Below are 15,387 nucleotides of genomic sequence, written 5' to 3'. Positions count from 1 at the left end.
TTAGGTTTACAGAAAATGAGCAACTAAGTGCAGATAGTGCAGAAATCCACTTCCAGGGCCCACTTGGTGTGTGCTTGGACTGAGCATTGAAGCATTTTTCATGCATAGGCTATTCCTGGAGTTAAACGCCAGCTTGGGTGCCAGTTTGGGCATTTAACTCCAATTCTGGTGCCAGTTTGGGTGTTTTACGCTAGAAAGTTTTAGGCTGGCTTTGGATGCCAGTTTGGGCCATCAAATCTTGGGCAAAGTATGGACTATTATAAATTTCTGGAAAGCCCAGGATGTCTACTTTCCAAAGCAATTAAGAGCATGCCAATTGGGTTTCTGTAGCTCTAGAAAATTTCTGGAAAGCCCAGGATGCCTACTTCGAGTGCAGGAGGGTCAGAATCCAACAGCATCTGCAGTCCTTTTTCAGCCTCTGAATCAGATTTTTGCTCAGGTCCCTCAATTTCAGCCAGAAAATACCTGAAATTACAGAAAAACATACAAACTCATAGTAAAGTCCAGAAATGTGATTTTTGAATAAAAACTAATAAAAATATAATAAAAAGTAACTAAAACATACAAAAAACTATGTAAAAATAATGCCAAAAAGGGTATAAATTATCCGCTCATCACAACACCAAACTTAAATTGTTGCTTGTCCCCAAGCAACTAAAAACAAAATAGGATAAAAAAGAGAGAAAATACAACAAATCTCAAAAATATCAATGAAGATTGGCTTCAATTAGATGAACAGGACTTGTAGCCTTTTTGCTTCTGAACAGTTTTGGCATCTCACTTTATCCTTTGAAGTTCAGAATGATTGGCATCCATAGGAACTCAGAATTCAGATAGTGTTATTGATTCTCCTAGTTCAGTATGTTGATTCTTGAACACAGCTACTTTATGAGTCTTGGTCGTGACCCTAAGCATTTTGTTTTCCAGTATTACCACTGGATACATAAATGCCACAGACACATAACTGGATGAACCTTTTCAGATTGTGACTCAGCTTTGCTAGATTCCCCAGTTAGAGGTGCTTAGAGCTCTTAAGCACACTCTTTTTGCTTTGGACCACGACTTTAATCGCTCAGTCTCAAGCTTTTCACTTGACACCTTCACGCCACAAGCACATGGTTAGGGACAGCTTGATTTAGCCGCTTAGGCCAGGATTTTATTCCTTTGGGCCCTCCTATCCATTAATGCTCAAAGCCTTGGATCATTTTTACCCTTGCCTTTTGGTTTAAAGGGCTATTGGCTTTTTCTGCTTGCTTTTTCTTTTTCTTTATTTTTTTTCTTTATTTTTCGCCCTTTTTTTTGCAAGCTTTTGTGTTTCACTGCTTTTTCTTGCTTCAAGAATCAATTATATGATTTTTTAGATTATCAATAACATTTCTCCTTTTTCATTATTCTTTCAAGAGCCAACAATTTTAACATTCATAAACAACAATATCAAAAATATGCACTATTCAAGCATTCATTCAGAAAACAAAAAGTATGGCCACCACATCAAAATAATTAAACTAATTTCAAGATAAAATTCAAAATTCATGTACTTATTGTTCTTTTACAATTAAAAACATTTTTCATTTAAGAAAGGTGAAGGATTCATAGGACATTCATAGCTTTAACACATAGACACTAGACACTAATGATCATGTAATAAAGACACAAACATAGACAAAACATAAAGCATAGAATTTCGAAAAATAGAAAAATAAGAACAAGGAAATTAAAGAACGGGTCCACCTTAGTGATGACAGCTAGTTCTTCCTCTTGAAGATCTTATGGAGTGCTTGAGCACCTCTATGTCTCTTCCTTGCCTTTGTTGCTCTTCTCTCATGGCCTTTTGGTCCTCTCTGATTTCATAGAGGATAATGGAGTACTCTTGGTGCTCCATCCTTAGTTGTCCCATGTTAGAACTCAATTCTCCTAAGGAGGTGTTGATTTGCTCCCAATAGTTTTGTGGAGGAAAGTGCATCCCTTGAGGCATCTCAGGGATTTCTTGAAGAGGAATTTCCTCATGCTCTTGTTGAGGTCCATGGGTGGGCTCTCTTGTTTTCTCCATCCTTTTTTTAGTGATGGGCTTTTGAGATGAATCTCTCCATCTCTTATGACTCGGAGTTGGAAGCAACTGCCTTCCTTTTCCTCTTTCTAGAGGTTTCTCCGGTCTTAGGTGCCATTAGTGGTTATGGAGAAATAGAAAAGTAGAGCTTTTTCCACACCAAACTTAAAAGGTTTGTTCGTCCTTGTGAAAAAGAAGAAAGAAAGGAGTAGAAGAAGAAGAAATGGAGGAGATGGAGGGTAGTGGTGGTTTCGGCCAAGGGGGGTTGTAGTGTGTATGATGTGTGAAATTAAAGGTAGTGAGGAGGGGTATTTCTAGGGTAAGAGAGAGGGGGAATTCGGTCATGAAGGGGTGGGTTTGGGAGGGAAATGATTTGGATTTGAATGGTGAGGTAGGTGGGGTTTATGATGGATGGATGTGAGTGGTGAAGAAAATATGGGGAAGAGGGTAGGATTTGATAGGTGAAGGGTATTTGGGGAAGAGTTATTGATGGGATTGGTCAAGGGTATTTGGGAGAGAGTGTTATGGAAGGGTGTGAAGAGGAAAGAAGAAGAGGTGGGGTAGGTGGGGATCCTGTGGGGTCCACAAATCCTGAGGTGTCAAGAAATTCTGCTCCTTGCACCATTCTGGCGTTCAAACGCCCATTGTGTGCCAATTCTGGCGTTTAACGCCAGCTTTGCTACCTTTCCTGGCCTTAAACGCCAGTCTGCTGCCCATTGCTGGCGTTTAATGCCAGCCAGATGCCAGACAGCCCTTTCTGGCGTTAAACGCCCAGAGTGCTGCCCATTCTGGCATTTAACGCCCAGAATACTACCAGGCTGGGCGTCAAACGCGTATTCTGATATCCTTATTGGCGTTTAAACGCCAGTAAGCCTGTCCTCCAGGGTGTGCTGTTTTTGATGTTATTTTTCATTTTATTTTTTATTTTTCAGTTCTTTTTGTGGCTTCACATGATCATCAAGCGCTTCTTTAGTGTCAATAGCTTGACAGTGAGCTCTTTGAGAGCTTCACAGAGACTTAAATCTTGATGTTGGCCTCCCAACACCAAACTTAGAAGTTGAGTGTAGGGGGTCTGTTTGACTCTGTATTGAGAGAAGCTTTTCATGCTTCCTCTCCATGGTTACAGAAGAAGATCCTTGAGCCTTAAACACAAGGTAGTCCTCATTCAATTGAAGGACTAACTCTCCTTTGTCCACATCAATCACAGCTCTTGTTGTGGCTAGGAAGGGTCTTCCAAAGATGATGGATTCATCTTCATCCTTCCCAGTGTCTAGGATTATGAAGTCAGCATCACTAATAGATCCTCTACAAGTCCATAAGCCTGTTTCTTTGAATTGTCTGCCATCTCTAATGAGATTCTTGCAGCTTGTACCTCAAAGATCCTAGTTTCTCCATTACAGAGAGTGGCATGAGGTTTATACTTGAACCAAGGTCACACAGAGCCTTCTTAAAGGTCATGGTGCCTATGATGCAAGGTATTAAGAACTTTTCGGGATCTGGTTTCTTTTGAGGTAATTTCTATTGAACCAAGGTATTTAGTTCATTGATGAGCAATGGAGGTTCATCCTCCCAATTCTCATTACCAAATAACTTGGCATTCAGCTTCATGATTGCTCCTAGATACTGAGCAACTTGCTCTTCAGTAATATCTTCATCCTCTTCAGAGGAAGAATACTCATCAGAGCTCATGAATGGCAACAGTAAGTTCAGTGGAATCTCTATGGTCTCTGTATGAGCCTCAGATTCCTTTGGTTCCTCATTGGAAATCACTGCCTCTTGACTCTCTCCAGGTTCGGCCATGTTGGTTGTATTGATGGCCTTGCACTCTCTCTTTGGATTCTCTTCTGTATTGCTTGGGAGAGTGCTAGGAGGGATTTCGGTAACTCTTTTACTCAGTTGACCCACTTGTGCCTCCAAATTTCTGATGGAGGACCTTATTTCAGTCATGAAACTGTGAGTAGTCTTACTTAGATCATAGACTATGGTTGCTAAGTCAGAGAGGCTCTGCTTAGAATTCTCTATCTGTTGCTTAAAAGATGATGGAAAAGGCTTGCTATTGCCAAACCTATTTCTCCCACCATTATTATTGAAGCCTTGATTACGCTTCTGTTGATCCTTTCATGAGAAATTTGGATGATTTCTCCATGAAGGATTATAAGTGTTTCCATAGGATTCTCCCATGTAATTCACTTCTTCCATTGCAAGATTCTCAGGGTCATAAGCTTCTTCTTCAGAGAAAGCTTCTTCAGTACTGCCGGATGCAGCTTGCATTCCAGTCAGACTATGAGAAATCATATTGACTTACTGAGTTAATATTTTATTCTGAGCCAACATTACATTCAAAGTATCAATCTCAAGAACTCCTTTCTTCTGAGTTGTCCCATTATTCACAGGATTTCTTTCAGAAGTGTACATGAACTGGTTATTTGCAACCATTTCAATGAGTTTCTGGGCTTCTGCATGCGTCTTCTTCAGATGAAGAGATCCACCAGCAGAGTGATCCAATGACATCTTGGACAATTCAGACAGAGCATCATAGAATATACATAAGATGCTCCATTTTGAAAGCATGTCAGAAGGACACCTTCTGATCAATTGCTTGTATCTTTCCCAAGCTTCATAGAGGGATTCACCTTCCTTCTGTCTGAAGGTTTGGACTTCCACTCTAAGCTTGCTCAACTTTTGAGGTAGAAAGAATTTGGCCAAGAAAGCATTGACTAACTTTTTCCAAGAGTTCAGGCTTTCTTTAGGTTGTGAGTCCATCCATGTCCTAGCTCTGTCTCTTACAGCAAAAGGGAAAATCATAAGCCTGTAGACCTCAGGATTAACCCCATTGGTCTTAACAGTGTCACATATTTGCAAGAATTCAGCTAAAAACTGATGAGGATCTTCCAATGGAAGTCCATGAAACTTGCAATTCTGCTGCATTAGAGAAACTAATTGAGGCTTAAGCTCAAAGTTGTTTGCTCCAATTGTAGGAATTGAGATGCTTCTTCCATAGAAGTCAGAAGTGGGTGCAGTAAAGTCACCAAGCATCTTCCTTGCATCTCCACCATTATTGTTATTTTTGGCTGCCATAACTACTTCTTTTTCGAAAATTTCTGTTAGGTCCTCTCCAGAGTGTTGTGATGTAGCTTCTCTTAGCTTCCTCTTCAGAGTCCTTTCAGGTTCAGGATCAGCTTCAACAAGAATGTTCTTATCCTTGTTCCTACTCATATGAAAAAGAAGGGAATAGAAAAGAATAGGAATCCTCTATGTCACAGTATAGAGATTCCTTTATGTGAGTAGAAGAATAGAAGAATAGATGGAGAAGGGAGAAGAAGAAGAATTCGAACACAAAGAGAGGGAGAGGGTTCGAATTTTTAAGAAGACAAGAAGTGTTAGTAAATAAATAAATAAATAGAAAGAGATGAGAGAGAGAGAGAGAGAAGAGATTCGAATTTAAAAAAAATATTTTTGTTTTTATTTTAATTATAAGTTAGAATTCGAATTTAAGAAGGAAAATAAAATAAAATTAGAATTTAAAACAATTAGTTAAAAAAAAGAGAATTTTGAAAAAGGGGTTAGTTATTTTCGAAAAATGGAGAGAGAAAAGTAGTTAGGTGATTTTGAAAAAGATAAGAAATAATAAAACAATCAAAAAGTCAAGTAGTTAATTGAAAAAGATTTGAAAAGGAAATTAAAAAGATTTGATTTTTGAAATTAAAGTTGATTACTTGACTAACAAGAAACTAAAAGATATTATTCTAGAATTTAAAGATTAATCCTTTCTTAATAGGCAAGTAACAACATGAAAATTTTTTTTGAATCTAAACATTAATTGTTAGTGATAATTTTGAAAATATGAAATAAAAAGTAAGAAAAATATTTTGAAAATCAATTTTAAAATTTTCGAAAAACATGAAAGAAAATTGAAAAAGATTTGATTTTTGAAAAAGATTTGAAAAGATAAAGTTTTTAAATTGAAATTTTGACTTGACTAACAAGAAACAACTAAATTTTAAAAATTTTTTGACCAAATCAATTCAAAATTTCGAAAATTATAAGTAAATAAAGGAAAAGGTATTTTGTTGAATTTTTGAATTTAATGAGAAAAGAGAAAAATAATAAAATGACACCAGACATAAGAAATTAAAATCAAAACAACTAATGCACGCAAGAACACTTTGAATGTCAAGATGAACACCAAGAACACTTTGAAGATCATGATGAACATCAAGAATATATTTTTGAAAATTTTTAAGAAAAGAAACACATGCAAGACACCAAACTTAAAAATTTTTAATGTGTAGACACTATGAATTCGAAAATGTACAAGAAAAATAAGAAAAGACACAAAACAAGAAAAACCAAAGATCAAACAAGGAAAATCATCAAGAACAACTTGAAGATCAAGAAAGAACACATGCATGAATTTTTGAAAATTTAAAGAAAAATTAAAAAGATGCAATTGACACCAAACTTAAAATTTGACACAAGACTCAAACAAGAAACACAAATTTTTTTTTGGTTTTTATGATTTTATTAATTTTTTTTGTATTTTTCGAAAATATTTTGGAATAAGAAAAATAAGAAATTCAAAATTTTTAATAAGAATTTCAGGAATCATGCAATGCTAGTCTAAAGTTTCGGTCTAAAAATTTAGACATGGCTAAATAGCCAGCCAAGCTTTATGTGAAAGCTTCGGTCCAAAAGATTAGACATGGCCTAATGGCCAGCCAAGCTTTAGCAGAGCATTACATACAACAGCCAAATTGATGGGAACTAAAAGGCTCTTGCAAAGATAAATGGAAACCTCGGTCCAAAAGATTAGACATGGCTTAACAGCCAGCCAAGCTTCAACATGTCTCATGAAACTCTAGAATTCATTCTTAAAAATTCTGAAGAACACAAAATATTTTTTTTCGAAAATAAAATAAAAAAACTTAAACATAAAAAAAAATTACCTAATCTAAGCAACAAGATGAACCGTCAGTTGTCCAAACTCAAACAATCCCTGGCAACGGCGCCAAAAACTTGGTAGACGTAATCATGATCTCAACACTTCTTCACAACTCCGCGTAACTGACCAGCAAGTGCACTCGGTCGTCCAAGTAATACCTTACGTGAGTAAGGGTCGATCCCACGGAGATTGTCGGCTTGAAGCAAGCTATGGTCATCTTGTAAATCTCAATCAGGCGGATTCAAATGGTTATGAGGTTTTGAAATTTAAAAGATAAATAAAACATAAAATAAAATAAAGTTACTTATGTAATTCATTGGTGGAAATTTTAGATAAGCGTCTAGAGATGCTTTGTTGCTTCTGAACCTCTGCTTTCCTATTGCCTTCTTCCAACCATGCGTTACTACCTTCCATGGCAAGCTGTAGGATCCTCTTAGTGAAAATGGTCCTCTACGGTTTCTGCACGGCTAATCAACTGTCAGATTTCTCGTCTCGGATGAAAAATACCAGGTACAGCTATCGCATGGCTAATCATCTGTCGGTTCCCACTAGCGTCGGAATAGAATCCATTTATCCTTTTGCACACTGTCACTGCGCCCAACATTCGCAGGTCTGAAGCTCGTCACAGTCATCCCTTCCCAGATCCTACTCGGAATACCACAGACAAGGTTTAGACTTTCCGGATCCCATGAATGGCTATCAATGATTCTAGCCTATACCACAAAGATACTAATCTCACGGACTCGGTCCGTGTATTAGATAACCAAGAGAATATACTCCGGCTGTTGTCCAATGACTACGTTGAACATCATGTAGACCGCTTTGTGGTTGTTAGGCACGCGGATCTTGGCTAAGCGAGTAACGAAGATTGGGTGATTGTCACGAGTCACCCCTTCATTCTGACTTAACTGAATTAAGTACAAGAGTATATCTTGGAGAATAAGTAGGCATGAATTAAAAGAAAAACAATAGTACTTGCATTAATTCATGAAGAACAGTAGAGCTCCACACCTTAATCTATGGGGTGTAGAAACTCCACCGTAGAAAATACATAAGTGAGAAAGGTCTAGGCATGGCTGTGAGGCCAGCCTCTCAAAACGTGAACAATGGTCTAAGGACTAAACTTCCAGAGATGTAAATATCTGAATACAATAGTAAAAAATGCTATTTATACTAAACTAGTAACTTATGTTTACAGAAAATGAGTAACTAAGTGCAGATAGTGCAGAAATCCACTTCCGGGGCCTACTTGGTGTGTGCTTGGGCTGAGCATTGAAGCTTTTTTCGTACATAGGCTGTTCCTGGAGTTAAACGCCAGCTTGGGTGCTAGTTTGGGCGTTTAACTCCAATTCTGGTGCCAGTTTGGGCGTTTTACGCTAGAAAGTTTTAGGCTGGCTTTGGACGCCAGTTTGGGCCAGGATGGCAAAGTATGAACTATTATAAATTTCTGGAAAGCCAAGGATGTCTACTTTCTAATGCAATTGAGAGCGTGCCAATTGGGCTTCTGTAGCTCCAGAAAATCCATTTCGAGTGTAGGAGGGTCAGAATCCAACAGCATCTGTAGTCCTTTTTCAGTCTCTGAATCAGATTTTCGTTCAGGTCCCTCAATTTCAGCCAGAAAATATCTGAAATTACAGAAAAATGCACAAACTCATAGTAAAGTCCATAAATGTTATTTTTGAATAAAAACTAATAAAAATATAATAAAAAGTAACTAAAACATACTAAAAACTATGTAAAAACAATGCCAAAAAGGATATAAATTATCCGCTCATCAGTAATCGAGGAGCCTTTAAGGAAAGCTTAAACAAAATCATAAAAATAAAAGTGGAACACTCATGTAGCCGAAACTTGCGTACGAAGGAAAGCAAAGACACACACACAAGCTCTGAGTTCGACTTGCAAAGCCAAGGCCTGTGATACAAAAATTGTGGTCGGTCTAGAATTTCTCATATAAAAATAAGAACTTCGTTGTAAGCATAGCTCCAAACCCACAAACAATTCTCACAACAAATTTAATTTGGTTTATCACAAGTACAAACCCCAATAAGAATTAACCGAAGTATTTAAACTCCGCGTTGTCTCACAAGGAATTGCAATGAAGTGGTCAATTATTGGCTATGAAGGAACAAGGGGCTTGGTTTGGTAAAAGGGCAAGAAATTAAATGGGCAAGAATTTAAATAACAAGAAGAGTAAATCAAGAAGTAATAAAGGCAAGGTAAAGGACTCTTGGCTAGATATAGGTAATTGAGATCACCATCCTTGTCTACAAACCATGTATTGACAATTATAAGGAACCAAACTCATTAAGTCTACTTACAAAAGTCTTAAGTACGTAATATCTACTCCTAGGCTTGAAGTACGTCAAATGGCTTGATCAACATCAATCCATAAGTCCTAACCTAGCTACTAATTGACTTAGTAGTAGGCTAGAGTCAATGGTTATCAAATTGACCACTAAGGATTCTCAAATCACCAATTCAATGAGACCCAATGACTCAAGGTCACTCAATTCCCTTAGCCTAGGCCAAGAGTAAGAAAACTACTCAAAAGCTAGAGAAAACATTCTATCAAACACCTAGTGTGCAATAAAAGTAAACATCACAAAATACAAGAATTAACAAGATCCACAACCATCATGAGCAAGAAATCAACAATAGCAATGAAGATAAACATAAAAGAAGACATGAAAACATAAAATTGCATTGGAAGAAATCAAGATCCAACAATGTTTCATCAACATAAAAGAGAGCATGAAAAGGGAAATTAACACTACAAACTAAGAGAATCAAGATGTAGAAACAAGAAATTGTAAGGAAAACAAGATGAAATCAAGTAATCAAATCTAGATCTAAGAGAAATTAACCTAATCTTAACCTAATTCTAGAGAGAAAAGGGAGCTTCTCTCTCTAGAAAACTAACTAAAGGTTCATCATGACTAACTAAGTGCTCCCCCTTTGCTCAATCTTCAATTCAGCATGAAATACTCTCAGAAACGAGTTGGATTTGGGCCTGGGCAACTCAGAAATTGCCCCCAGCGATTTCACTTTAAGTAGGTCACGTGCCAAGTATCACGCGTGCGCGTGGGTGACGCGTGCATGTCGCTGGCCAAAACCTCTACTCACGCGTACGCGTGTGTGACGCGTGCACGTGGCTTGCGAATCTTCAATGCACGCGTGCGCGTGTATGACGCGTTCGTGTGGCCCTCAATTCTCCAAATGCTCATTTCTTCATGGATTCTCCACTTTGCATGCTTTTCTCTTCATTTCTTCCATCCGATACTTTCCTTATGAACCTGAAATCACTCAACAAACACATCAAGGCATCGAATGGAATTAAAGTGAATTAAAATCACCAATTTAAGGGCCTAAAAAGCATGTTTTTACACTTAAGCACAATTTAAGGGAGAATTACAAAACCATGCTATTTCATTGAATAAATGTGAGAAAAGGTGATAAAATCCCCTAAATTAAGCACAAGATAAACCACAAAATTGAGGTTTATCAAACCTCCCCACTCTTAAACCAAGCATGTCCTCATGCTAAAATCAAGAAAGAAACAAAGGGTATCAACATTTATTCAATACAAACTACCTACATGCAATCTACCTATATGCAACTATCTGAATGAATGCAACTACTTGGTCAAAATAATTCAATTCTCAAGAATGCATATACAAGTGCAAGGGCTAAAGCAATAGCAATCAAATCAAACCCACAATTGAATTGAGTTATTGAAAGATTTCACGAACTTGCAAGAAAAGATTATCATGGGTGGACACATGTAATTGAGTAATCGAACCCTCACCGGATGTGTATCCGCTCTAGTCGCTCAAGTGTTTGGGGTTGATTCACTCAATTCTCTCTTAATCATGCTTTCCAAGATTTGTTTTTTATCTAACAATCAACAATTATTTCATCCATGCATACAAATATCATGAGGACTTTCCTATAGGTTATGATGGGGCTAGGGTCAAGGTAAGGATGCATATGGTCAAGTGGACTAGAATTTGAATCTTCGATTAGCCTAAACTTCCCACCTAACCTATGACAACCTATATAATTTCAAAGCTAACCTAACTACCCATTCTTCACTTTTTCGCACACTCATGCATTTTCTTTTCATCACCACACATATGCATTGATTTTTATTGAACTTTACTTTGGGGTATTTTGTCCCCTTTTTATTACTTTTTCTATTTCTTTCTTTTTTCTCTTCTATTTTTTTCTTTTTATATATATATTTTTTTTTCTTTTTATTTTTCTCATTTTTCATTTTTTTTCAAACTAAAATATACACAAAAGCATCAATGCATATGATTTAACGTTCGATGCATGAGTATGCACCCGATTCCTAATATTTTCAACAAAACTACAAAATACACTTTTATCTTTACCCAATATTTCCAACTCTCCCAGAATCAGATGATAAACACTCTCACTAGCCTAAGATAATTAAAGATCCAACCAAGGGACATTTATTATTTTTTACTTAGGGCTTGTAATGTGCTAAAATTAAGAACAAATGGGTTTAGCATAGGCTCAAAGTTAGTTAACAATGGAAGATAAAAGGTAGGCTATTTGGGTAAGTGAGCTAATCGAAACAATGGCCTCAATCATATAAATGCATTCATACACAAAATAATGGACATAAAGAATCAAACAAGTCAAAGATTACATTCATAGAAAGAGAATAATGCACACAAGAATGAAAATAAGTGGTTGTATGATGTAATCACACAATTAGGCTCAAATCTCACATGCTTGTGTTCTTATATCAAAAATCATGTTCCATAATATATGTAATTCAAGCAAGTTCTAAATTTTTTTTCAATCAATTGGGGTGCCCTATAGATAAATTTCTTGAAAAATCTCATTATTTTGACTAAGCTTATTATGTATATATATGCAAAATAATAAAATGCAACTAAAAATCCTAGAAGACCTAAAAATGAAATGCAAAAGTGTTGGGATTAGAAATTTGTCACCCAAGAACGCCGACTGGTCGGACAACCTCCCCACACTTAAAAGTTTGCACCGTCCTCGGTGCACTCAAAGATGAGCAAGGCGGTACAGCGATTCTCCGAGTTGCCACCTTCAGCTGGCGGATCAACCGGTGCTGTGTGTTCTTTCTTCCCGCTTCCATTTTTGCTTTATGGTGCATCGGACATGAAAAATAGGAAATAACACTGTAAGATGAGAAAATACAAAAGCAAGGAAGCGTGCATTGTTGGAATGAGGTAAATCACTAGAATGGAGTGAGTGAATTAGTGTGACATTGAGGAAGAGTAAGTGTGCGAATTCTAAATTAGGCACCCTTTAGAACACACACACTATCATAGAGAGCTATGTCATAATTACACAAAGAAAGTATGCACGTCACTCATTCTAGTGTGCTTGAGATACTTCGAAGAGACTTATAGGTTAAAACAATCAAATAAGCAATAGGGAAGCATAAAAGCATTCAAGCAAAGTCAAGCAATTGTGAATTGGATAATGGATGGACATTGATTGATGTGCAAGGTAACTTTAATGAACAAGATGGAATGTGAAACTTACACATCAAACAATGACACATATTAAAGTTTATTTGCAACACCTAAGTGATATAGAGGTAGAGCACATGGATGCTATGGAACTTAAGAAAGAGAATATAGCAGTGAAAATCAATAACATAGCAAGCATGGTCCACAAAGCTTAGAAAGCTCAAAAAAATATGTCACTAGGTAAGCTTTCGATCCAATTTCACAATTTCAAAATCTCAATGCATGAAATAGGTGATGTGAATACGGATCAAGCATAGCAAGCATCATCTAAAAAAATGCATTGATAATGTACAATTGCCTAACGATGGATGATGAATGCATGGCGGCCAAAACATGCAATTCAAAAGAGTTAAGATACTTGGAGGTAATGTACAAGTACTTGGTATTCAAAAATATTAAGCATGAAAAGTTCCAAACCAAGTAACCAAATATAACCTCAACAAAGAATCCAACAAGGAATATAAACAAAATTGATGTTAAGATAACATCCTATTAGTAATCAGCAGCAGTAAACAGTAAACAAGATTAGTAATCTAACACTTATAATGGAAAACAAAAGTTAAACAAAAATTAAACTAACTAACTAACTAAAAGAAATGGTGTTATACGGTGTTTGGTAGTGTTGGATGATGTTTGAAGGGTGGAAAGAAAAGAAGAGAAGAGAGAAGAAGAAAAGAAATGGAAAGAAGATGAGAAAAGAAGTGTGTGATGCAGGGCAGCCCACGCGTACGCGTCAGTGACCCGTGCGCGTGGAGTGGTGAAATGAAAGCGACGCGTACGCATGAGTCACGCATGCGCGTCGATGGGTTATTTAGAGAGCGACGCATACACGTAGGTAACCTTGCGCGAAAGGCACAGTGTTCGCGCAGTGCTGGCGCAACTCTCGGGTTTTTAGCTGGGAGGTGGAATTTTTGAATCCACGCGTGGATGACGCGTGCGCGTGGATGGTCGAAAATACTTGGGTCACGCATACGCATGGATGATGCTCTGTTTTTCAAAGTTTTTCCATGTTCTTGCACCAAACCAAGCATTCCAAGCTTCTAAACAACTACCAGAACATCATAAAACCTTATTTAACCTATTAGACTCCCAAATAAACTCAACTAAGCAATCAAAACAAGGAATTAAACCTATTTTACCAATATTTACAGAAAGGAAAAGGGGAAAGATGTTACCATGGTGGAGTGTCTCCCACCTAGCACTTTTGTTTATTGTCCTTAAGTTGGACTTATGGGGAGCTCCTCTTATTCAAGGTAGCTTGTGCTTGAATCCATCCTTGAACATCCACCAATGCCTGGACTTCCAATAAGCTCCATCATTCAAAGTTAATAGCTCCAAACTTTGATGGAGTTCTTCACAACCCATAGGCTCCAAAAGTTGATCCTCACATTGTAATCTGGGATCTCATACTTTGTTTTCACACCCGTCTTCAAATTGGTCATGGTGATTCCCTCCGGGTGGTAGGAAAGTCGAATTCTCATTAAGGCACCAAACTACCCTCCTAGACCCATCTACTTGAGCACTACACCAATCCATGCTCCTCAGTTTTGAGCTTCCAACCATAATGAGCCTAGATTTACAACGCCAACCACTAAACATCCTCCTCTTACGCTTAATTCCGCAAAGCGCCCTAAGTTGGCCATCTGTTTCAAGAATACCATATTTAAGTGGGATACTAAAGCTAAGAGTTAGAAGTTTTACCCACTCAAATGAAGAATTAGATGACAACCTAGGTGGAAGAGTTCCCAACGATCTTGATAAAGTATGCTCCACTCCCGTCTATCCTCTTCTAAAGGCGTCTACCACTTGGCAAGGTTCTTCAAGCTCTACCTCTTGCCAAGCTTCTTCAAGTTCACATTCTTCTTCACCAAATTCTTCTATCTCTTCCACATCGCTCAAATCATAAATAGGAGGTTTAGTGAAGTCCACCTCATCATAATTTCAAGCATAGTGGGGAAGGACTCATCATGCTCAAAAGGATCATATGTTGATGCAGAATCATCATAGATAGGAGGGCTTGTTGCTTGGAACACTTCTTCCAATTCTTCACTCACAATATGCCTTGGAGGTTGCACATCCTCCCCAACATTGCTTTCTAGTCCAATGGAAGAAGGCTCAACAAGATCATCAAGGGGATTGATCAATGTGGACAAAAAATCACTAATGATGGAATCTACTTCTTGATCAATTTCCCTCAACTCTCTATCCACTTCCTTAACATCACTCTCCTCTTTAACATCCCTTCCAAATTTCGTAGAAGAAGGCTCTTCAACTTGAGATTCCTCTATGTGCTCAACATATCCTAAACACCCAATCACTACCTCCTCTTGTTCAATAATCTCTACCTCCTCCTCTTGTTGTACTTCTTGCTTTAACTCCTCTTCCTCACCTTGGAGCTCCAAATTCACTCCCTCGCTAAGCTCTTTGGGTGCTTCTTCACATTCAACAATGGGAGTACCTTGATCACGCAAGCTTAGGCGGGATGAGACTATGTTACTAATGGCTTCTACCATGATAGCCATCTTGGTTTTTAGCTCCTTAAACTCTTCTTCATGATTCATACACCTAGCTAGAAGTTCTTGTTGCTCTCGCATTTGGTCTTTCGATGAAGGTGGTGGTGGAAAAGAAGGTTCATTGTTTGAGGAAAAGGTATTATAGTTGAAAGGTGGTTCATATTGGTGAAAGTCTTGAGGTGGTGTATATGAAATTTGTGGTTCTCGGGAGTATTGGGGTTGGAATGGTGGTTCTAGGTATGGCTCATATGGTGGTTGGTACGGTGGATATGGGTTAGGGTCATATGGGGTGAATGGTGGTATGAGGCTTGTGAATGAGGTTATTGTGGACTATGTTGA

The 15,387-nt window shown here is 37.6% G+C and overlaps 1 non-coding gene across 1 annotated transcript; it reads left to right on the top strand.

The window, feature by feature from the left end:
• The first annotated feature begins 4,612 nt into the window (after nt 1-4,612).
• Nucleotides 4,613-4,720, top strand: LOC148576892 (small nucleolar RNA R71). The gene has a single exon (XR_015903737.1). It is a non-coding gene; the product is annotated as a small nucleolar RNA R71 (small nucleolar RNA).
• The last annotated feature ends 10,667 nt before the right edge of the window (nt 4,721-15,387 follow it).

Source organism: Arachis ipaensis, chromosome B1 (genome assembly GCF_059453495.1).
Source record: "Arachis ipaensis isolate K30076 ecotype BB chromosome B1, ASM5945349v1, whole genome shotgun sequence".
Classification (NCBI taxonomy): Eukaryota; Viridiplantae; Streptophyta; class Magnoliopsida; order Fabales; family Fabaceae; genus Arachis; species Arachis ipaensis.
Note: the sequence above shows the minus strand (reverse complement) of the source record. Positions and strands in the feature narration are given on the sequence as shown.